Source organism: Ascidiella aspersa, chromosome 3, assembly GCF_963924565.1.
Source record: "Ascidiella aspersa chromosome 3, kaAscAspe10.2, whole genome shotgun sequence".
NCBI lineage: Eukaryota > Metazoa > Chordata > Ascidiacea > Phlebobranchia > Ascidiidae > Ascidiella > Ascidiella aspersa.
In genome coordinates, this window is record NC_139449.1 from 31,369,465 (window position 1) to 31,388,240 (window position 18,776).

The 18,776-nt window shown below is 38.2% G+C and overlaps 35 non-coding genes across 35 annotated transcripts; all 35 read left to right on the forward strand.

Moving 5' to 3' along the window:
* Nucleotides 1–6,802: 6,802 nt before the first annotated feature.
* On the forward strand, nucleotides 6,803–6,875 carry Trnak-uuu (transfer RNA lysine (anticodon UUU)). Its single transcript has one exon. It is a non-coding gene; the product is annotated as a tRNA-Lys (tRNA).
* Nucleotides 6,876–7,424: 549 nt separating this feature from the next.
* Nucleotides 7,425–7,497, forward strand: Trnak-uuu (transfer RNA lysine (anticodon UUU)). Its single transcript has one exon. It is a non-coding gene; the product is annotated as a tRNA-Lys (tRNA).
* Nucleotides 7,498–8,085: 588 nt separating this feature from the next.
* On the forward strand, nucleotides 8,086–8,158 carry Trnak-uuu (transfer RNA lysine (anticodon UUU)). Its single transcript has one exon. It is a non-coding gene; the product is annotated as a tRNA-Lys (tRNA).
* Nucleotides 8,159–8,326: 168 nt separating this feature from the next.
* Trnae-uuc (transfer RNA glutamic acid (anticodon UUC)) lies at nucleotides 8,327–8,398 on the forward strand. The gene has a single exon. It is a non-coding gene; the product is annotated as a tRNA-Glu (tRNA).
* An 86-nt stretch (nucleotides 8,399–8,484) lies between these two features.
* Trnae-cuc (transfer RNA glutamic acid (anticodon CUC)) lies at nucleotides 8,485–8,556 on the forward strand. The gene has a single exon. It is a non-coding gene; the product is annotated as a tRNA-Glu (tRNA).
* Nucleotides 8,557–9,484: 928 nt separating this feature from the next.
* On the forward strand, nucleotides 9,485–9,556 carry Trnae-uuc (transfer RNA glutamic acid (anticodon UUC)). The gene has a single exon. It is a non-coding gene; the product is annotated as a tRNA-Glu (tRNA).
* An 87-nt stretch (nucleotides 9,557–9,643) lies between these two features.
* On the forward strand, nucleotides 9,644–9,715 carry Trnae-cuc (transfer RNA glutamic acid (anticodon CUC)). The gene has a single exon. It is a non-coding gene; the product is annotated as a tRNA-Glu (tRNA).
* Nucleotides 9,716–9,890: 175 nt separating this feature from the next.
* Nucleotides 9,891–9,963, forward strand: Trnak-uuu (transfer RNA lysine (anticodon UUU)). Its single transcript has one exon. It is a non-coding gene; the product is annotated as a tRNA-Lys (tRNA).
* A 426-nt stretch (nucleotides 9,964–10,389) lies between these two features.
* Nucleotides 10,390–10,462, forward strand: Trnak-uuu (transfer RNA lysine (anticodon UUU)). Its single transcript has one exon. It is a non-coding gene; the product is annotated as a tRNA-Lys (tRNA).
* Nucleotides 10,463–10,642: 180 nt separating this feature from the next.
* On the forward strand, nucleotides 10,643–10,714 carry Trnae-uuc (transfer RNA glutamic acid (anticodon UUC)). Its single transcript has one exon. It is a non-coding gene; the product is annotated as a tRNA-Glu (tRNA).
* Nucleotides 10,715–10,801: 87 nt separating this feature from the next.
* On the forward strand, nucleotides 10,802–10,873 carry Trnae-cuc (transfer RNA glutamic acid (anticodon CUC)). The gene has a single exon. It is a non-coding gene; the product is annotated as a tRNA-Glu (tRNA).
* A 333-nt stretch (nucleotides 10,874–11,206) lies between these two features.
* Nucleotides 11,207–11,279, forward strand: Trnak-uuu (transfer RNA lysine (anticodon UUU)). Its single transcript has one exon. It is a non-coding gene; the product is annotated as a tRNA-Lys (tRNA).
* A 181-nt stretch (nucleotides 11,280–11,460) lies between these two features.
* Trnae-uuc (transfer RNA glutamic acid (anticodon UUC)) lies at nucleotides 11,461–11,532 on the forward strand. The gene has a single exon. It is a non-coding gene; the product is annotated as a tRNA-Glu (tRNA).
* Nucleotides 11,533–11,620: 88 nt separating this feature from the next.
* Trnae-cuc (transfer RNA glutamic acid (anticodon CUC)) lies at nucleotides 11,621–11,692 on the forward strand. Its single transcript has one exon. It is a non-coding gene; the product is annotated as a tRNA-Glu (tRNA).
* Nucleotides 11,693–12,120: 428 nt separating this feature from the next.
* Nucleotides 12,121–12,192, forward strand: Trnae-uuc (transfer RNA glutamic acid (anticodon UUC)). Its single transcript has one exon. It is a non-coding gene; the product is annotated as a tRNA-Glu (tRNA).
* Nucleotides 12,193–12,279: 87 nt separating this feature from the next.
* Trnae-cuc (transfer RNA glutamic acid (anticodon CUC)) lies at nucleotides 12,280–12,351 on the forward strand. Its single transcript has one exon. It is a non-coding gene; the product is annotated as a tRNA-Glu (tRNA).
* Nucleotides 12,352–12,669: 318 nt separating this feature from the next.
* On the forward strand, nucleotides 12,670–12,742 carry Trnak-uuu (transfer RNA lysine (anticodon UUU)). The gene has a single exon. It is a non-coding gene; the product is annotated as a tRNA-Lys (tRNA).
* Nucleotides 12,743–12,922: 180 nt separating this feature from the next.
* Nucleotides 12,923–12,994, forward strand: Trnae-uuc (transfer RNA glutamic acid (anticodon UUC)). Its single transcript has one exon. It is a non-coding gene; the product is annotated as a tRNA-Glu (tRNA).
* An 87-nt stretch (nucleotides 12,995–13,081) lies between these two features.
* Nucleotides 13,082–13,153, forward strand: Trnae-cuc (transfer RNA glutamic acid (anticodon CUC)). The gene has a single exon. It is a non-coding gene; the product is annotated as a tRNA-Glu (tRNA).
* Nucleotides 13,154–13,240: 87 nt separating this feature from the next.
* Trnae-uuc (transfer RNA glutamic acid (anticodon UUC)) lies at nucleotides 13,241–13,312 on the forward strand. The gene has a single exon. It is a non-coding gene; the product is annotated as a tRNA-Glu (tRNA).
* Nucleotides 13,313–13,648: 336 nt separating this feature from the next.
* On the forward strand, nucleotides 13,649–13,721 carry Trnak-uuu (transfer RNA lysine (anticodon UUU)). Its single transcript has one exon. It is a non-coding gene; the product is annotated as a tRNA-Lys (tRNA).
* Nucleotides 13,722–13,901: 180 nt separating this feature from the next.
* Nucleotides 13,902–13,973, forward strand: Trnae-uuc (transfer RNA glutamic acid (anticodon UUC)). The gene has a single exon. It is a non-coding gene; the product is annotated as a tRNA-Glu (tRNA).
* Nucleotides 13,974–14,300: 327 nt separating this feature from the next.
* Trnak-uuu (transfer RNA lysine (anticodon UUU)) lies at nucleotides 14,301–14,375 on the forward strand. Its single transcript has one exon. It is a non-coding gene; the product is annotated as a tRNA-Lys (tRNA).
* Nucleotides 14,376–14,555: 180 nt separating this feature from the next.
* On the forward strand, nucleotides 14,556–14,627 carry Trnae-uuc (transfer RNA glutamic acid (anticodon UUC)). The gene has a single exon. It is a non-coding gene; the product is annotated as a tRNA-Glu (tRNA).
* Nucleotides 14,628–14,714: 87 nt separating this feature from the next.
* On the forward strand, nucleotides 14,715–14,786 carry Trnae-cuc (transfer RNA glutamic acid (anticodon CUC)). The gene has a single exon. It is a non-coding gene; the product is annotated as a tRNA-Glu (tRNA).
* Nucleotides 14,787–14,961: 175 nt separating this feature from the next.
* On the forward strand, nucleotides 14,962–15,034 carry Trnak-uuu (transfer RNA lysine (anticodon UUU)). The gene has a single exon. It is a non-coding gene; the product is annotated as a tRNA-Lys (tRNA).
* A 339-nt stretch (nucleotides 15,035–15,373) lies between these two features.
* Nucleotides 15,374–15,445, forward strand: Trnae-cuc (transfer RNA glutamic acid (anticodon CUC)). The gene has a single exon. It is a non-coding gene; the product is annotated as a tRNA-Glu (tRNA).
* Nucleotides 15,446–15,619: 174 nt separating this feature from the next.
* Trnak-uuu (transfer RNA lysine (anticodon UUU)) lies at nucleotides 15,620–15,692 on the forward strand. Its single transcript has one exon. It is a non-coding gene; the product is annotated as a tRNA-Lys (tRNA).
* A 338-nt stretch (nucleotides 15,693–16,030) lies between these two features.
* On the forward strand, nucleotides 16,031–16,102 carry Trnae-cuc (transfer RNA glutamic acid (anticodon CUC)). Its single transcript has one exon. It is a non-coding gene; the product is annotated as a tRNA-Glu (tRNA).
* Nucleotides 16,103–17,099: 997 nt separating this feature from the next.
* Nucleotides 17,100–17,172, forward strand: Trnak-uuu (transfer RNA lysine (anticodon UUU)). Its single transcript has one exon. It is a non-coding gene; the product is annotated as a tRNA-Lys (tRNA).
* A 180-nt stretch (nucleotides 17,173–17,352) lies between these two features.
* Trnae-uuc (transfer RNA glutamic acid (anticodon UUC)) lies at nucleotides 17,353–17,424 on the forward strand. The gene has a single exon. It is a non-coding gene; the product is annotated as a tRNA-Glu (tRNA).
* Nucleotides 17,425–17,599: 175 nt separating this feature from the next.
* Trnak-uuu (transfer RNA lysine (anticodon UUU)) lies at nucleotides 17,600–17,672 on the forward strand. The gene has a single exon. It is a non-coding gene; the product is annotated as a tRNA-Lys (tRNA).
* Nucleotides 17,673–17,852: 180 nt separating this feature from the next.
* Nucleotides 17,853–17,924, forward strand: Trnae-uuc (transfer RNA glutamic acid (anticodon UUC)). The gene has a single exon. It is a non-coding gene; the product is annotated as a tRNA-Glu (tRNA).
* Nucleotides 17,925–18,011: 87 nt separating this feature from the next.
* Nucleotides 18,012–18,083, forward strand: Trnae-uuc (transfer RNA glutamic acid (anticodon UUC)). Its single transcript has one exon. It is a non-coding gene; the product is annotated as a tRNA-Glu (tRNA).
* A 335-nt stretch (nucleotides 18,084–18,418) lies between these two features.
* Trnak-uuu (transfer RNA lysine (anticodon UUU)) lies at nucleotides 18,419–18,491 on the forward strand. Its single transcript has one exon. It is a non-coding gene; the product is annotated as a tRNA-Lys (tRNA).
* Nucleotides 18,492–18,776: the final 285 nt, after the last annotated feature.

Here is an 18,776-nt window from a genome sequence, read left to right on the forward strand (position 1 = left end):
TTCCGCATCGAAAGAAAAACACTCTGTATTACTTTGTGGTTCTAATAATAGCATTACATTATACATTTATAAATGAGGTTGTCTCTCAGTCACGAAAACCGGAGCTCAACGAAGAAACAGGCCCAGACCAAGACGTTCTTAACAGCCGACCCCGGCCCGTCAAAAACTTTTATTTATCCGTTCAGCTAACAGACGCGCCAATGCAAAATTTTTGCGTTTCGCGCGAATTTCATTGCTACGTTGATTTGTGTGTTGAGTCCTCTTTGGGAGAGGGAATTCAGCAAAAAAGTCCCGTGATTAGTTCATGGCACTCGGGCTGTGAAAATTCATGTCAACATACAATGACATACCTAAGGTGTTCTGTGTTCTTGTTTATGGCTACAAGTTTGCAGAAGTGTTAGTTGTGTGTGATGTGTTTCGCAAAACTAATTCTATTGTTTGTTTGTTTCGAAATCCCACGAGTAAGTAGGAAGATTTGTCATGGGATTACATAAAATATTAATCCACAATATTTAAGTAGGCTAGAGCAGGGGTCGGCAACCTTTTTTACACTGCGGACCGGTTTAAAACTGAAATTTTGTCGCGGACCGGCCTTAAAAACAACAAATGTGCAGTAAAGGAACAACTTTTTTCAATGTCCTAATTAAAATGCATGCGTTTTTTCTAAAATTTCCTGTCTGAACATCAACATTGTTTACAGACATTGTTTGCATGATTTGATTCTATTGCACTTTGGGGTGAGAACGCTTGCTGAACATCAAAAAAAATTATATATGGCCCGTTTTCGATATATTGTACGTACGAGGAGTTGTATTTTTATCAAAATATCATCTGGAAACCCAGCTACGGACCGGTAATGAACTCCTCGCGGCACCGGTCCGCGGACCGGCGATTGCCGACCACTGGGCTAGAGTGCTAGACCATTGTGCCCCCATACCAGGAGAACAGTTATCTTACACCAGTATACTCAAACAATAATTTGCCCTTAATAAACTGTTATAATTTAAAACTTACATTTTCAGATCAGCCTACCTATTAACCCTATATAATCCTCTATTCTTTGTAGGCGCAGGTACAAGATTTTTGCTTAGGGGGTAGAAACACGAAAATTCTTTCAAATAGGACGTCACGTTGTGTCATAACGTGAAATCACATAGTTTTACAAAACGTGGCTTCACGGAGTTAGATCTAAACGTATGTCCTTGTGTTGGCCTATAAATATGCATGCAGAGCAAGCATGCGAAATTGCACATAATCCAATATACAGCTGGTAATATTATATTTATATATAATATTATATAAATCAAGCAATCACAAATTTGGAGTTGAGCCTATTATTTGTTTCTTGCAAAGCACTTGACTTGGACATTCGGTCATTACAAAATGACGTAGTTAGGATCCCTGGCTTACACCAAGACGCCCTGCTGGGTTCAATCCCCGGACATTTTTTTGTGCACCTTTTAACTGCATATCCCAGTTGGTTTAGTACAGTAGTTCTTGACTTTTTTCTTTGTTGAAACCTTTTCAAATCATCAACCACATATCGCACCATATCGCAATCAAGAATTGCTCGAACAATAACGTTGTAATTTAATTTTTATACATACCGGTAGCCTATAACAAAGTAAGTGATAACAAAGTAACAGAATACTAAAATATGTGAGTTAGTTTAACATTTAACGGAACAAAGAAACTAATTAGGCTACAGTTATACACTTTCTGTGTCGGATTTCAGCATCCCCGTACACAGTTTGCGAGCACCCTTGCTTTAGTAGTGATTTCTGGCTCACACTCAGGCGGCCCGGGTTCAATTCCAGTTCTGGGAAAACTTGTATTGATATGGAAATGAACTCAGCTTTCCAGTAAAACAATTGGCAAAAATTCACAATTATAATCTTATTATTAATTCGACGATGATTTACCCTCTTTAACAGCACATTTTGTGACAGATTTTCGTTTCCATCATACTTATTTTGAAATAAACTACACTTATCTACGCCCGGTTAGCTCAGTCGGTGGAGCGTTGGACTTTTAATCAAAACGGTCAAGGGTTCAAGTCCTTTATCGGGCGCAATTGCCAGTCTGAGAAAACGTATTTTTTTTAAATTGAACTAGTAGGGGAAGGATGCCCTAGATGGGACGTTTCCTGAGTCGGGAATTGTGGATTATATCAATGTGCCATTAGGTAGCCCCAATTCTCAATTATTTTTTGAAGCACCCAATGGTAGCAATCATTTTAACACAAAAACATTTCGGTAGGCTGACGGTGTTTTTACAACATATCAATCTAAAGAAAATGGGGGTGTTTTCTTGCTGGTTTTATTATTTTTATATTTGAGTTATTTCATATTTCTTGAAGTTGTATAAAATTCATTTTTTACTAATATATGGGTAATTTACCAGGCTTACTTATACAGGTAAGTTTTTCATATTACCTTGTACCTATAAGCAGCCAGCTTCTGTAGGGGAAAACCGGGACCTGTGAGCCACTTTTTGAACTTTCGCCCGTAACTTTTGCGTTTCTAATCCGTTATGGCTAATAATTGGACAGATGGTGCTTTAGAGCTGTAGGTTGACTGTGTTGAAGTTTTAAATGGTTTACATTCAAACCTTTTAATTGAGAAACTGAAACGTCGGGGTCTTTAAAATGGCTTAAGAGACCCTCATAGTCGGGTCCGTTGAACCACGATGGAGGGACCCTTGAGACACGTTATTTAAACGTTAATTTTAATTGAAAAACAAAGTCAAACAGCACATTGCTTTAAAATGGTATATTTAATAGACGAAAAACAACATTTCAAATAACAATACAAGTTTTCATTTGGAAGCAGCATTGGTACTCAGAAAGTTGCACAGAATATCTTTCATTGAGGACTCAACAAATCTGCTTTTATTGTCCTTACCTAAAAATATATTTAAAAATCACCATCTTTATCATTAAGAAATGACCTACATAATAATGCACACTTTTATTATCTTTATACTTATACACAACAACATAACTATTAATTTTTGCAGTTAAAAAAAATGTTATTAAACTTTAACTTCACGTTTTTTCTGCAATCTTTTTTGTATCAGACTTGTGATTCTAACAGGCATAGTAGTAGATAAATAAAGCCTTTAAACACATCTTTTTCATCTAAAGAGGGGGCATTTTTAAGCTTGAAACAGCAAACTAAAAATCAGGCTCTTGAAATCCAACTTGGTAATTAGACATTTGGAAACATCTTATGGTGCAAAGATTCCATGTCAATGTTTGTAAATGCCTGTAAAATGTATTAAATAAAGTTATTTGACAAAACAAAAACTATCAACAGCTCAAAAAGACAACAATGGGTAAAAACTCAATGATTAAACCAATAAGCAAACTAAACAGCTAAATTTGTTCCAAAAGCCATGTAGAACAAAAAATCCATTTTAATAATAAACTTTATAAGTCCTTATTGTGGTATTTTTTTTACATTTTCTTACCTGTATTGTGACATTTTAAAAGCAACTTGATGTTATCCCTTTAGGCTTGCGTGTTTAACATATATTGACATGATACTTTGATGAACAGAGTGAGCTTCAGCTTACAATCTTTTTGATTAAAATTTATCATTAGCATCTTTCACAGCAAGCTTCATAAATCCTGCTAAAAAGGTGCCACATAGTATTTCTGCAATATTTTTTTAATAGACATTTTGTATTATGTTATGTAAACTATAAATATTACTAATATGTATTACATTGGCTGCAGTTACCAAGAAACGGGTGGTACTAAATACCGAATGGTACCGAATGGTACCGAATGGCACCGAATGGCACCGAATGGTACCGAATGGTACCGAATGGCACTGAATGGAACCACATGGGATCGAATGCTAACGAATGCCAACCAAACTAAACGTCTGGTTTACTCCTAAATCTGATTTGATTTTACACGAAGGATATGATGTCGCATGAGAGTATTTTAAAACGAGGCCTAAGGAGGGTTGCAATATACATGGTACCGAATGAAACCCAATGAAACCTATTGTAACTCGTACTAGAAACACTAAATACCGAATGGTACCGGATAGAACCGAATGGAACCCAATAGAACCTATTGTCTCTCGTAATAGAAACACTAAATACCGAATGGTACCGAATAGTACCGAATGGCACCGAATGGCACCGAATGGCACCGAATGGAACCGAACGGAACCCAATAAAACCCACTGTAACTCGTAATAGAAACACTAAATACCGAATGGTACGGAATGGAAGCAAATAGAACCCATTGTAACTCGTAATAGGAACGCTAAATACCGAATGGTACCGAATGGAACCAAATGGCACCGAATGGAACCGAACGGAACCCAATAGAACCCACTGTAACTCGTAATAGAAACACTAAATACCGAATGGTACGGAATGGAAGCAAATAGAACCCATTGTAACTCGTAATAGAAACACTAAATACCGAATGGTACCGAATGGCAACGAATGGAACCAAATAGAACCCATTGTAACTCGTAGGAGAATCACTAAACGGTTATATTGGGTTCAATTCGGTACCATTCGGTATTTAGCGATAATCCTACGAGATAATTGGGTTCCATTGGGTTCCATTCGGTATTCAGTGATTCTTCTATGAGTACTTTTGGGTTCAATTGGGTTCCAGTGGGTATCATTTGGTACCATTCGGTTCCATTGGGTTCCATTCGGTACCATTCGATACCATTCGGTACCGTTCGGTATTTAGTACGGTAAATCTCCTACGACATTGGGTCGAACGAGCTACATTAGGTCCTATTGGATTCTTTTGGGTTCCATTGGGTTCCATTCGGTATTTCGTGATTATTCTACGAGTTACAATGGGTTATTTTGGGTTTCATTTGGTTTTATTCGGTACCATGTTCATTGCATCCCTCCTTAGGCCTCATGCGTTCTAAAATACTCTCATGTGACAAGATATCCTTCGTGTAAAATTAAATCAGATTTAGGAGTAAAACAGACGTGTAGTTTGGTTGGCATTCGTTAGCATTCGATCCCATGTGGTTCCATTCGGTGCCATTCGGTACCATTCGGTTCCATTCGGTATTTAGTACCACCCCCAAGAAACCAGTGGCTCAAAGGTCCCTGTTTTTATTGTCTCATCGGTCCCGCACCACTAATGTTGACTATCTTAGCAAAAAAAGGGGCGCTCTTTCACTATTGAAAAAAAATTAATGGTTAAGGGTGGGTCAAGTTATTAGTAATAATAAACATAATATTACTTGACCCACCCTCACCGAAACGCTAATCCGCACCCTAACCCAAACAATATGCGTTGTGGTATGCGGTATTATTATTATTTTTTTTTGCATAACTTTTCACGTACAATAGTGAAAGAGCGCCAAAAAAGGTTTATAAAAACTTTTAAATTTGTAAAATACTGGCTAATCTGACAGAGTACTGTCCCTACTTTGTATATTAAGTAAAGATAATTTTAATAATAACTCTTTGAAACACATAAAAATAAAATAGTAAACCTTAAAAAATTTAGTTTCAACCTGACAAAATGCATTTTTCTACCTAAATTTTACAACATACGATCCCGCTGATTCTGTCGTTAGGAAGCCATTATAACATGCTTGAAAGACCTAACTAAGTTAGAGGCGCTAAAGTGTTAAAATATTAAAGTTATTGGGGGTGGCTCATCGGTCCGGCCTGATCATAGGTCCCGGTTTTCCCCTATATGGTGATGTGGGGCGCGTAAGATACGACAGGCCGTTCCCAAGTGAGGAACTAATTGTTGCAACCTACATTTTGGGTTATTGTGACAAAAATATGGACTTGACATTACCTCTTTTGAAGAAGCTAACATTTTTTTATGGTTCAAAATGTTTTCAACTAACAAATTTTAATATGGTTAGGTTTTAATTTTTTATGTATGACGTAAAACATTTTATACGGTTTCCCCATCCATAAAATACGTTAAGAAATGCAACTGGTTAAAAGAAATCATCGTATTAACATGTTTGTAAGAAATATTAAAAATGCAGGTAAAACTTCACTTAACAAAAACCATACCTATTCCAATTAAAACAAAATTATTGCTTAAAAGTTCACTAAAAAACAAACGAGCAAACAGACAAGATTTGGCCTAGGTCGTTTGCGTTGAGAGCTATTAACACAGGCAGATGTTTGTAGAAAAGTATTCAATGCAAAAATATAGACACAACAAAACTAAAGTTCCAAGACAGTCACTCTTTGCCACGCACTTGACCTGTTAATTTAAAAATATTAATTTTCGCTTACCACAGCAAATTCGTTCTAAGATTCTGTGAATTGTTCTAAACAGGCTAGTTTTAAACTTAGGTAAGTGTAGCAGGTGGAGTTAAAGTTGTTTTAATGCTTGTGGTACAAATTGATCAATTTAAAACAACGGATTCTTCCTGTCCTATCTTGCGAATCGCACTGTCCCGATCATATGAAACTCTGGTTTCTAAAGACGGGACACAACAACGTGTTTTCTAAGACGATTTTATAAAAAAGTTCGAACGCTAGAGGCAAAGTTATAAGTGTTTTTTGAGCGTAAAGGGCAGAGGTATCAAGTAGGCATGATATTATTCAAAATTATTGTTATTATTGAGAACTCGGTACAATCATTTGAAAAAACGTGTCCCATCATGGGCAACCTTCCCCTATCCCTACTACCACAATGTGCCTCTATGCAAATATAAACTAAGATTCTTACTGTTGATGCAACGATGGTTTACCCTCTTTTTATAGCTCATTTTTTGACCGTTTTTCGACGGCAATACACTTATTTTGAGAGAATTAAACATTTCTCAGCGCCCGGTTAGCTCAGTCGGTAGAGCGTTGGACTTTTAATCCAACTGTCAAGGGTTCAAGTCCCTTATCGAGCGCAAATTTTATTACAATTATCCATATAAAATTAGCATTTTAATATTTTTTGTTTGTTTACGAGCAGATCTTGTTTAGGATTATCTGTATTAATTCCTTTACGACTCAAAAAAGGAATCTATTGAAATGGATTTTTTATGTATGGTATTTGCTTCAAAACTCTCGTTGTAATTAGTCACGGTCTCCCAGGTGGTCTACTGGTTAGGATTCCTGGCTTTCACCCAGGCTGCCCGGGTTCAATTCCCGGTCCAGGAAACTTTGTTCTTTTGAACTGAACTAGTATCCTACTACCACAATGTGCCTCTATGCAAATATAAACTAAGATTCTTACTGTTGATGCAACGATGGTTTACCCTCTTTTATCCTGTTCTGGGAAACTTCTTTTTTTTTGAACTGAACTAGTATCCCTACTACCACAATGTGCCTCTATGCAAATGTAAACTAAGATTCTTACTGTTGATGCAACGATGGTTTACCCTCTTTTATAGTTCATTATGTGACCGTTTTTGTCGGCAATTAACTAATTTTGAGAGAAATAAACATTTCTCAGCGCCCGGTTAGCTCAATCGGTAGAGCGTTGGACTTTTAATCCAACGGTCAAGGGTTCAAGTCCCTTATCGGGCGCAAATTTTAATACAAATTTCTAAATAAAATTTGTATTTTGAGAATTTTTGTTCGTATATGCGCAGATTTTGTTTAGGATCATCTGTATTAATTCCTTTACGATTTGAAAAGGAAACTATTGAAATTGATTTTTTTAAGAATGGTATTTGCTTCATACCTCTCGTTGTAAGTAGTCACCGTCTCCCAGATGGTCTAGTGGTTAGTATTCCTGGCTTTCTCCCAGACGGTGCGGGTTCAATTCCCGGTCTGGGAATTATTTCTTTGTTACTAAAAGACCTTCAACTGTCAAGATAAATATTGTGTATAGGTTTCAAATAACCCTGTACTGAGCAAAGACATTTTCAAGATGGTCTAGTGGTTAGGATTCCAGGCTCTCACCCAGGCCGCCCGTGTTCGATTCCCGGTCTGGGAAACTTTTTCTTTTGAACTGAACTAGTATCCCCCTACTACCACAATGTGCCTCTACGCAAATATAAACTAAGATTCTTACTGTTGATGCAACGATGGTTTACCCTCTTTTATAGCTCATTATGTGACCGTTTTTTGTTGGCAATACACTTATTTTGAGAGAAATAAACATTTCTCAACGCCCGGTTAGCTCAGTCGGTAGAGCGTTGGACTTTTAATCCAACTGTCAAGGGTTCAAGTCCCTTATCGAGCGCAAATTTCTCAATAAAATTTGAATTTTGAGAATTTCTTTTCGTGTATGAGCAGATCTTGTTTAGGATCATCTGTATTAATTCCTTTACGATTTTAAAACGAAACTATTGAAATTGATTTTTTAAGTATGGTATTTGCTTCATACCTCTCGTTGTAAGTAGTCAACGTCTCCCAGATGGTCTAGTGGTTAGGATTCCTGGCTTTCACCCAGGCGGCCCGGGTTCAATTCCCGGTCTGAGAATTATTTCTTTGTTACTAAAAGACCTTCAATTTCCAAGATAAACATTGTGTATAGGTTTCAAATATCCCTGTACTAGCAAAGACATCTCCAAGATGGTCTAGTGGTTAGGATTCCTGGCTCTCACCCAGGCGGCCCGGGTTCAATTCCCAGTCTGGGAAACTGTTTTCTTTTGAACTGAACTAGTATCCCTACTACCACAATGTGCTCTATGCAAATATAAACTAAGATTCTTACTGTTCATGCAACGTTGGTTTACCCTCTTTTACAGCTCATTATGTGACCGTTTTTTGTCGGCAATTAACTTATTTTGAGAGAAATAAACATTTCTCAGCGCCAGGTTAGCTCAGTCGGTAGAGCGTTGGACATTTAATCCAACGGTCAAGGGTTCAAGTCCCTTATCGGGCGCAAATTTTATTGCAAATTTCTAAATAAAATTAGAATTTTGAGAATTTTTGTTTGTTTATTTGTAGATCTTGTTTAGGATTATCTGTATTTATTACTTTGCGACTTAAAAAGGCAACTATGAAAATTGATTTTTTATGTATGGTATTTGCTTCATACCTCTCGTTGTAAGTAGTCACTGTCTCCCAGATGGTCTAGTGGTTAGGATTCCTGGCTTTCACCCTAGCGGCCCGGGTTCAATTCCCGGTCTGGGAAACTTTTTTCTTTTAAACTGATCTAGTATCCCCCTACTACCACAATGTGCCTCTATGCAAATATAAACTAAGATTCTTACTGTTGATGCAACGATGGTTTACCCTCTTTTATAGCTCATTTTGTGACCGTTTTTCGTCGGCAATACACTTATTTTGAGAGAAATAAACATTTCTTAACGCCCTGTTAGCTCAGTCGGTAGAGCGTTGGATTTTAATCCAACTGTCAAGGTTTCAAGTCCCTTATCGGCCGCAAATTTTATTACAAGTTTCTAAATAAAATTCGAATTTTAACAATTTTTGTTTGTTTGTGAGCAGATCTTGTTTAGGATTATCTGTATTAATTACTTTACGACTTAAAAAGGAAACTATGAAAATTGATTTTTTATGTATGGTATTTGCTTCATACCTCTCGTTGAAAGTAGTTAACGTCTCCCAGATGGTCTAGTGGTTAGGATTCCTGGCTTTCACCCAGGCGTCCCGGGTTCAATTCCCGGTCTGGGAATTATTTCTTTGTTCCTAAAAGACCTTCAACTGACGAGATAAATATTGTGTATTGGTTTTAAATATCCCTGTACTGAGCAAAGACATCTCCCAGATGGTCTAGTGGTTAGAATTCCTGGCTCTCACCCAGGCGGCCCGGGTTCAATTCCTGTTCTGGGAAACTTTTTTTTTTTGAACTGAACTAGTATCCCTACTACCACAATGTGCCTCTATGCAAATGTAAACTAAGATTCTTACTGTTGATGCAACGATGGTTTACCCTCTTTTATAGCTCATTATGTGACCGTTTTTTGTCGGCAATTAACTTATTTTGAGAGAAATAAACATTTCTCAGCGCCCGGTTAGCTCAATCGGTAGAGCGTTGGACTTTTAATCCAACGGTCAAGGGTTCAAGTCCCTTATCGGGCGCAAATTTTATTACAAATTTCTAAATAAAATTTGTATTTTGAGAATTTTTGTTCGTATATGAGCAGATCTTGTTTAGGATCATCTGTATTCATTCCTTTACGATTTAAAAAGGAAACTATGAAAATTGATTTTTTATGTATGGTATTTGCTTCATAACTCTCGTTTTAAGTAGTCACCGTCTCCCAGATGGTCTAGTGGTTAGGATTCCTGGCTTTCACCCAGGCCGCCCGGGTTCAATTCCCATTCTGGGAAACTTTTTTCTTTTAAACTAAACTAGTATCCTACTACCACAATGTGCCTCTTTGCAAATATAAACTAAGATTCTTACTGTTGATGCAACGGTGGTTTACCCTCTTTTATAGCTCATTTTGTGTCCGTTTTTCGTCGGCAATACACGAATTTTGAGAGAAATAAACATTTTTCAACGCCCGGTTAGCTCAGTCGGTAGAGCGTTGGACTTTTAATCCAACGGTCAAGGGTTCAAGTCCCTTATCGGGCGCAAATTTTATTACAAATTTCTAAATAAAATTTGTATTTTGAGAATTTTTGTTCGTATGTGAGCAGATTTTGTTTAGGATGATCTGTATTAATTCCTTTACGATTTAAAAAGGAAACTATTGAAATCGATTTTTTAAGTATGGTATTTGTTTCATACCTCTCGTTGTAAGTAGTCACCGTCTCCCAGATAGTCTAGTGGTTAGGATTCCTGGCTTTCACCCAGGCGGCCCGGGATCAATTCCCGGTCTGGGAATTATCTCTTTGTTACTAAAAGACCTTTAACTGCCGAGATAAATATTGTGTATTGGTTTCAAATATCCCTGTACTGAGCAAACACATCTCCAAGATGGTCTAGTGGTTAGGATTCCTGGCTCTCACCCAGGCGGCCCGGGTTCAATTCCCGGTCTGGGAATTATTTCGTTGTTACTAAAAGACCTTCAACTGCCAAGATAAATATTGTGTATAGGTTTTAAATATCCCTGTAGTGAGCAAAGACATCTCCCAGATGGTCTAGTGGTTAGGATTCCTTGCTCTCACCCAGGCGGCCCGGGTTCAATTCCGGATCTGGGAATTTTTTTTCTTTTGAACTGAACTAACCCCCTACTACCACAATGTGCCTCTATGCAAATATAAACTAAGATTCTTACTGTTGATGCAACGATGGTTTACCCTCTTTTATAGCTCATTATGTGACCGCATTTTGTCGGCAATACACTTATTTTGAGAGAAATAAACATTTCTTAATGCCCTGTTAGCTCAGTCGGTAGAGCGTTGGACTTTTAATCCAACGGTCAAGGGTTCAAGTCCCTTATCGGGCGCAAATTTTATTACAAATTTTCTAAATAAAATTTGTATTTTGAGAATTTTTGTTCGTATATGGGCAGATTTTGTTTAGGATGATCTGTCTTAATTCATTTACGATTTAAAAAGGAAACTATTGAAATGGATTTTTTAAGTATGGTATTTGCTTCATACCTCTCGTTGTAAGTAGTCAGCGTCTCCCAGATGGTCTAGTGGTTAGGATTCCTGGCTTTCACCCAGGCGGCCCGGGTTCAATTCCCGGTCTGGGAATTAATTCTTTGTTACTAAAAGACCTTCAACTGCCGAGATAAATATTATGTATTGGTTTCAAATATCCCTGTACTGAGCAAAGAAATCATCCCAGATGGTCTAGTGGTTAGGATTCCTGGCTCTCACCCAGGCGGCCCGGGTTCAATTCCCGGTCTGGGAAACTTTTTTCTTTTGAATTGAACTAGTATCCCCCTACTACCACAATTTGCCTCTAGCAAATATAAACTGAGATTCTTACTGTTGATGCAACGATGGTTTACCCTCTTTTATAGCTCATTATGTGACCGTATTTTGTCGGCAATACACTTATTTTGAGAGAAATAAACATTTCTTAACGCCCTGTTTGCTCAGTCGGCAGAGCGTTGGATTTTAATCCAACGGTCAAGGTTTCAAGTCCCTTATCGGCCGCAAATTTTATTACAAGTTTCTGAATAAAATTTGAATTTTGAGAATTTTTGTTCGTATGTGAGCAGATCGTGTTTAGGATCATCTGTATTAATTCCTTTACGATTTAAAAACGAAACTATTGAAATTGATTTTTTAAGTATGGTATTTGCTTCATACCTCTCGTTGTAATTAGTCAACGTCTCCCAGATGATCTAGTGGTTAGGATTCCTGGCTTTCACCCAGGCGGCCCGGGTTCAATTCCCGGTCTGGGAATTATTTCTTTGTTACTAAAAGACCTTCAACTGACGAGATAAATAATGTGTATTGGTTTCAAATATCCCTGTACTGAGCAAGGACATCTCACAGATGGTCTAGTGGTTAAGATTCCTGGCTCTCACCCAGGCGGCTCGGGTTCAATTCCCGGTCTGGGAAACTTTTTTCTTTTAAACTGAACTAGTATCCCCCTACTACCACAATGTCCCTGTACTGAGCAAAGACATCTCCCCGATTGTCTAGTGGGTAGGATTCCTGGCTCTCACCCAGGCGGCCCGGGTTCAATTCGCGATCTGGGAAACTTTTTTCTTTTAAACTGAACTAGTATCCCCCTACTACCACAATGTGCCTCTATGCAAATATTAACTAAGATTCTTACTGTTGATGCAACGATGGTTTACACTCTTTTATAGCTCATTATGTGACCGTTTTTTGTCGGCAATACACTTATTTTGAGAGAAATAAACGTTTCTCAACGCCCGGTTAGCTCAGTGGGTAGAGCGTTGGACTTTTAATCCAACGGTCAAGGGTTCAAGTCCCTTATCTGGCGCAAATTTTAGAAGTAATTTCTAAATAAAATTTGAATTTTGAGAATTTCTGTTCGTATATGAACAGATCTTGTTTAGGATCATCTGTAATAATTCCTTTACGATTTAAAAAGGAAACTATTGAAATTGATTTTTTAAGTATGGTATTTGTTTCATACCTCTCGTTGTAAGTAGTCACCGTCTCCCAGATGGTCTAGTGGTTAGGATTCCTGGCTTTCACCCAGGCGGCCCGGGTTCAATTCCCGGTCTGGGAATTATTCCTTTGTTACTAAAAGACTTTCAACTGCCGAGAAAAATATTGTGTATTGGTTTCAAATATCCCTGTACTGAGCAAAGACATCTCCCAGATGGTCTAGTGGTTAGGATTCCTGACTCTCACCCAGGCAGCCCGGGTTCAATTCCCGGTCTGGGAATTATTTCTTTGTTACTAAAAGACCTTTAACTGCCGAGATAAATATTGTGTATTGGTTTCAAATATCCTTGTACTGAGCAAAGACATCTCCCAGATGGTCTAGTGGTTAGGATTCCTGGCTTTCACCCAGGCGGTCCGGGTTCAATTCCCGGTCTGGGAATTAATTCTTTGTTACTAAAAGACCTACAACTGCCGAGAGAAATATTATGTATTGGTTTCAAATATCCCTGTACTGAGCAAATTCATCATCCCAGATGGTCTAGTGGTTTGGATTCCTGGCTCTCACCCAGGCGGCCCGTGTTCAATTCCCTGTCTGGGAAACTTTTTTCTTTTAAACTGAACTAGTATCCCTAGTACCACATTGTGCCTCTATGCAAATGTAAACTAAGATTCTTACTGTTGATGCAACGATGGTTTGCCCTCTTTTATAGCTCATTATGTGTCCGGTTTTTCGTCGGCAATACACTTATCTTGAGAGAAATAAACATTTCTCAACGCCCGGTTAGCTCAGTCGGTAGAGCGTTGGACTTTTAATCCAACGGTCAAGGGTTCAAGTCCCTTATCGGGCGAAAATTTTATTCCAAATTTCTCAATGAAATTTGAATTTTGAGAATTTCTGTTCGTATATGAGCAGATCTTGTTTAGGATCATCTATGTTAATTTCTTTACGATTTAAAAAGGAAACTATTGAAATTGATTTTTTAAGTATGGTATTTGCTTCATACCTCTCGTTGTAAGTAGTCACCGTCTCCCAGATAGTCTAGTGGTTAGGATTCCTGGCTTTCACCCAGGCGGCCCGGGTTCAATTCCTGGTCTGGGAATTATTTCTTTGTTACTAAAAGACCTTCAACTGCCGAGATAAATTGGTTTCAAATATCCCGGTACTGAGCAAAGAAATCTCCCCGATTTTCTAGTGGTTAGGATTCCTGGCTCTCACCCAGGCGGCCCGGGTTCAATTCCCGGTCTGGGAAACTTTTTTCTTTTAAACTGAACTAGTATCCCCCTACTACCACAATGTGCCTCTATGCAAATATAAACTAAGATTCTCACTTTTGATGCAACCATGGTTTATCCTCTTTTATAGCTCATTTTGTGATCGTTTTTTGTCGGCAATACACTTATTTTGAGAGAAATAAACATTTTTCAACGCCCGGTTAGCTCAGTCGGTAGAGCGTTGGACTTTTAATCCAACGGTCAAGGGTTCAAGTCCCTTATCCGCCGCAAATTTTATTACAAATTTCTAAATAAAATTTGTATTTTTAGAATTTTTGTTCGTATCTGAGTAGACCTTGTTGAGGATCATCTGTATTAATTCCTTTACGATTTGAAAAGGAAACTATTGAAATAGATTTTTTAAGTATGGTATTTGCTTCATACCTATCGTTGTGAGTATAGTCACGGTCTCCCAGATGGTCTAGTGGTTAGGATTCCTGGCTTTCACCCAGGCGTCCAGGGTTCAATTCCCGGTCTGGGAATTTATTCTTTAATACTAAAAAATCTTTAACTGCCGAGATAAATATTGTGTATTGGTTTCAAATATCCCTGTCCTGAGCAAAGACATCTCCCAGATGGTCTAGTGGTTAGGATTCCTGGCTCTCACCCAGGCGGCCCGGGTTCAATTCCCGGTCTGGGAAATTTTTACTTTTGAAGTGAACTAGTATCCCCCTACTACCACAATGTGCTTCTATGCAAATATAAACTAAGATTCTTACTGTTGATGCAACGATGGTTTACCCTCTTTTATAGCTCATTATGTGACCGGTTTTGTCGGCAATACACTTATTTTGAGAGAAATAAACATTTCTTAACGCCCGGTTAGCTCAGTCGGTAAAGCGTTGGACTTTTAATCCAACGGCCAAGGGTTCAAGTCCCTTATCGGGCGCAAATTTTATTACAAGTTTCTAAATTAAATTTGAATTTTGAGAATTTTTGTTCGTATATGAGCAGATCTTGTTTAGGATAATCTGTATTAATTCCTTTACGATTTGAAAACGAAACTATTGAAATTGATTTTTTGAGTATGGTATTTGCTTCATACCTCTCGTTGTAAGTAGTCAACGTCTCCCGGATGGTCCATCGGTTAGGATTCCTGGCTTTCACCCAGGCGGCCCGGCTTCAATTCCCGGTGTGGGAATCATTTCTTTGTTACTAAAAGACCTTCAACTGCTGAGATGAATATTGTGTATTGGTTTCAAATATACCTGTTCTGAGCAAAGACATGTCCGAGATGGTCTAGTGGTTTGGATTCCTGGCTCTCACCCAGGCGGCCCGGGTTCAATTCCCGGTCTGGGAAACTTTTTTCTTTTAAACTGAACTAGTATCCTACTACCACAATGTGCCTCTTTGCAAATATAAACTAAGATTCTTACTGTTGATGCAACTATGGTTTACGCTCTTTCATAGCTCATTTTGTGACCGTTTTTCGTCGGCAATACACTAATTTTGAGAGAAATAAACATTTTTCAACGCCCGGTTAGCTCAGTCGGAAGAGCGTTGGACTTTTAATCCAACGGTCATGGGTTCAAGTCCCTTATCGGGCGCAAATTTTATTACAAATTTCTAAATAAAATTTGTATTTTGAGAATTTTTGTTCGTATATGAGTAGATCTTGTTTAGGATGATCTGTATTAATTCCTTTACGATTTAAAAACGAAACTATTGAAATTGATTTTTTAAGTATGGTATTTGTTTCATACCTCTCGTTGTAAGTAATCACTGTTTCCCAGATGGTCTAGTGGTTTGGATTCCTGGCTTTCACCCAGGCGGCCCGATTTCAATTCCCGGCCTGGAATTATTTCTTTGTTACTAACAGACCTTCAACTGCCGAGATAAATATTGTGTATTGGTTTCAAATATCCCTGTATTGAGCAAAGACATCTCCCAGATGGTCTAGTGGTCAGGATTCCTGGCTCTCACCCAGGCGGCCCGGGTTCAATTCCCGGTCTGGGAATTAGTTCATTGTTACTAAAAGACCTTCAACTGCCAAGATAAATATTGTGTATAGGTTTTAAATATCCCTGTACTGAGCAAACACATCTCCCAGATGGTCTAGTGGTTAGGATTCCTAGCTCTCTTTAAGGCGGCCCGGGTTCAATTCCCGGTCTGGGAAATTTTTTTCTTTTGAACTGAACTAGTATCCCCCTACTACCACAATTTGCCTGTATGCAAATATAAACTAAGAATCTTACTGTTGATGCAACGATGGTTTACCCTCTTTTATAGCTCATTATGTGACCGTTTTTTGTCGGCAATTAACTTATTTTGAGAGAAATAAACATTTCTCAGCGCCCGGTTAGCTCAGTCGGTAGAGCGTTGGACTTTTAATCCAACGGTCAAGGCTTCAAGCCACTTATCGGTCGCAAATTTTATTACACATTTCTAAATAAAATTTGTATTTTGAGAATTTTTGTTCGTATATGAGCAGATCTTGTTTAGGATCATCTGTATCAATTCCTTTACAATTTAAAAAGGAAACTATTGAAATTGATTTTTTAAGTATGGTAGTTGCTTCATACCTCTCGTTGTGAGTAGTCACCGTTTCCCAGATGGTCTAGTGGTTAGGATTTCTGGCTTTCACCCAGGTGGACCGGGTTCAATTTCCGGTTTGGGAATTATTTCTTTGTTACTAAAAAACCTTTAACTGCCGAGATAAATATTGTGTATTGGTTTCAAATATCCCTGTACTGAGCAAAGACATCTCCGAGATGGTCTAGTAGTGGTTAGGATTCCTGGCTCTCACCCAGGCGGCCCAGGTTCAATTCCCGGTCTGGGAAACTTTTTTCTTTTAAACTGAATAGTATCACTTCTACCACAATTTGCCTCTATGCAAATATAAACTAAGATTATTACTGTTGATGCAACGATGGTTTACCCTCCTTTATAGCTCATTATGTGACCGGTTTTTGTCGGCAATGCACTTATTTTGAGAGAAATAAACATTGCTCAACACCCGGTTAGCTCAGTCGGTAGAGCGTTGGACTTTTAATCCAACGGTCAAGGGTTCAAGTCCCTTATCGGGCGCAAATTTTAATACAAATTTCTAAATAAAATTAATATTTTGAGAATTTTTTTTCGTATGTGAGCAGATTTTGTTTAGGATGATCTGTCTAAATTCCTTTACAATTTAAAAAGGAAACTATTGAAATTGATTTTTTAAGTATGGTATTTGCTTCATACCTCTCGTTGTAAGTAGTCAGCGTCTCCCAGATGGTCTAGTGGTTAGGATTCCTGGCTTTCACCCAGGCGGCCCGGGTTCAATTCCCGGTCTGGGAAACTTTTTTCTTTCAAACTGATCTAGTATCCCTTCTAGCACAATTTGCCTCTATGCAAATATAAACTAAGTTTCTTGCTGTTGATGCAACGATGGTTTACCCTCTTTTATAGCTCATTATGTGTCGGTTTTTCGTCGGCAATAAACTTGTTTTGAGAGAAATAAACATTTCTCAACGCCCGGTTAGCTCAGTCGGTAGAGCGTTGGACTTTTAATCCAACGGTCAAGGGTTCAAGTCCCTTATCGGGCGCAAATTTTATTACAAATTTCTCTATGAAATTTGAATTTTGAGAATTTCTGTTCGTATATGAGCAGATCTTGTTTAGGATCATCTATGCTAATTCCTTTACGATTTAAAAAGGAAACTATTGAAATTGATTTTTTAAGTATGGTATTTGCTTCATACCTCTCGTTGTAAGTAGTTAACGTCTCCCAGATGGTCTAGTGGTTAGGATTCCTGGCTTTCACCCAGGCGTCCCGGGTTCAATTCCCGGTCTGGGAATTATTTCTTTGTTCCTAAAAGACCTTTAACTGCCGAGATAAATATTGTGTATTGGTTTTAAATATCCCTGTACTGAGCAAACACATCTCCCAGATGGTCTAGTGGTTAGGATACCTGGCTTTCACCCAGGCGGTCCGGGTTCAATTCCCGGTCTGGGAATTATTTCTTTGTTACCAAAAGACCTTCAACTGACGAGATAAATATTATGAATTTGTTTCAAATATCCCTGTACTGAGCAAAGACATCTCCAGATGGTCTAGTGGTTAGGATTCCTGGCTCTCACCCAGGCGGCCCGGGTTTAATTCCCAGGCTGGGAAACTTTTTTCTTTTAAACTGAACTAGTATCCCCCTACTACCACAATTTGCCTCTATGCAAATATAAACTAAGATTCTTACTGTTGATGCAACGATGGTTTACCCTCTTTTATAGCTCATTTTGTGACTGGTTTTTGTCGGCAATACACTTATTTTGAGAGAAATAAACATTGTTCATCGCCCGGTTAGCTCAGTCGGTAGAGCGTTGGACTTTTAATCCAACGGTCAAGGGTTCAAGTCCCTTATCGGGCTCAAATTTTATTACAAGTTTCTAAATAAAATTTGAATTTTGAGAATTTTTGTTCCTATATGAGCAGATTTTGTTTAGGATGATCTGTCTCAATTCCTTTACAATTTAAAACGGAAACTAATGAAATTGATTTTTCATGTATGGTATTTGCTTCATATCTCTCGTTGTGAGTAGTCACCGTCTCCCAGATGGTCTGGTGATTAGGATTCCTGGCTTTCACCCAGGCGTCCCGGGTTCAATTCCCGGTCTGGGAAGTATTTCTTTGTTACAAAAAAACCTTTAACTGC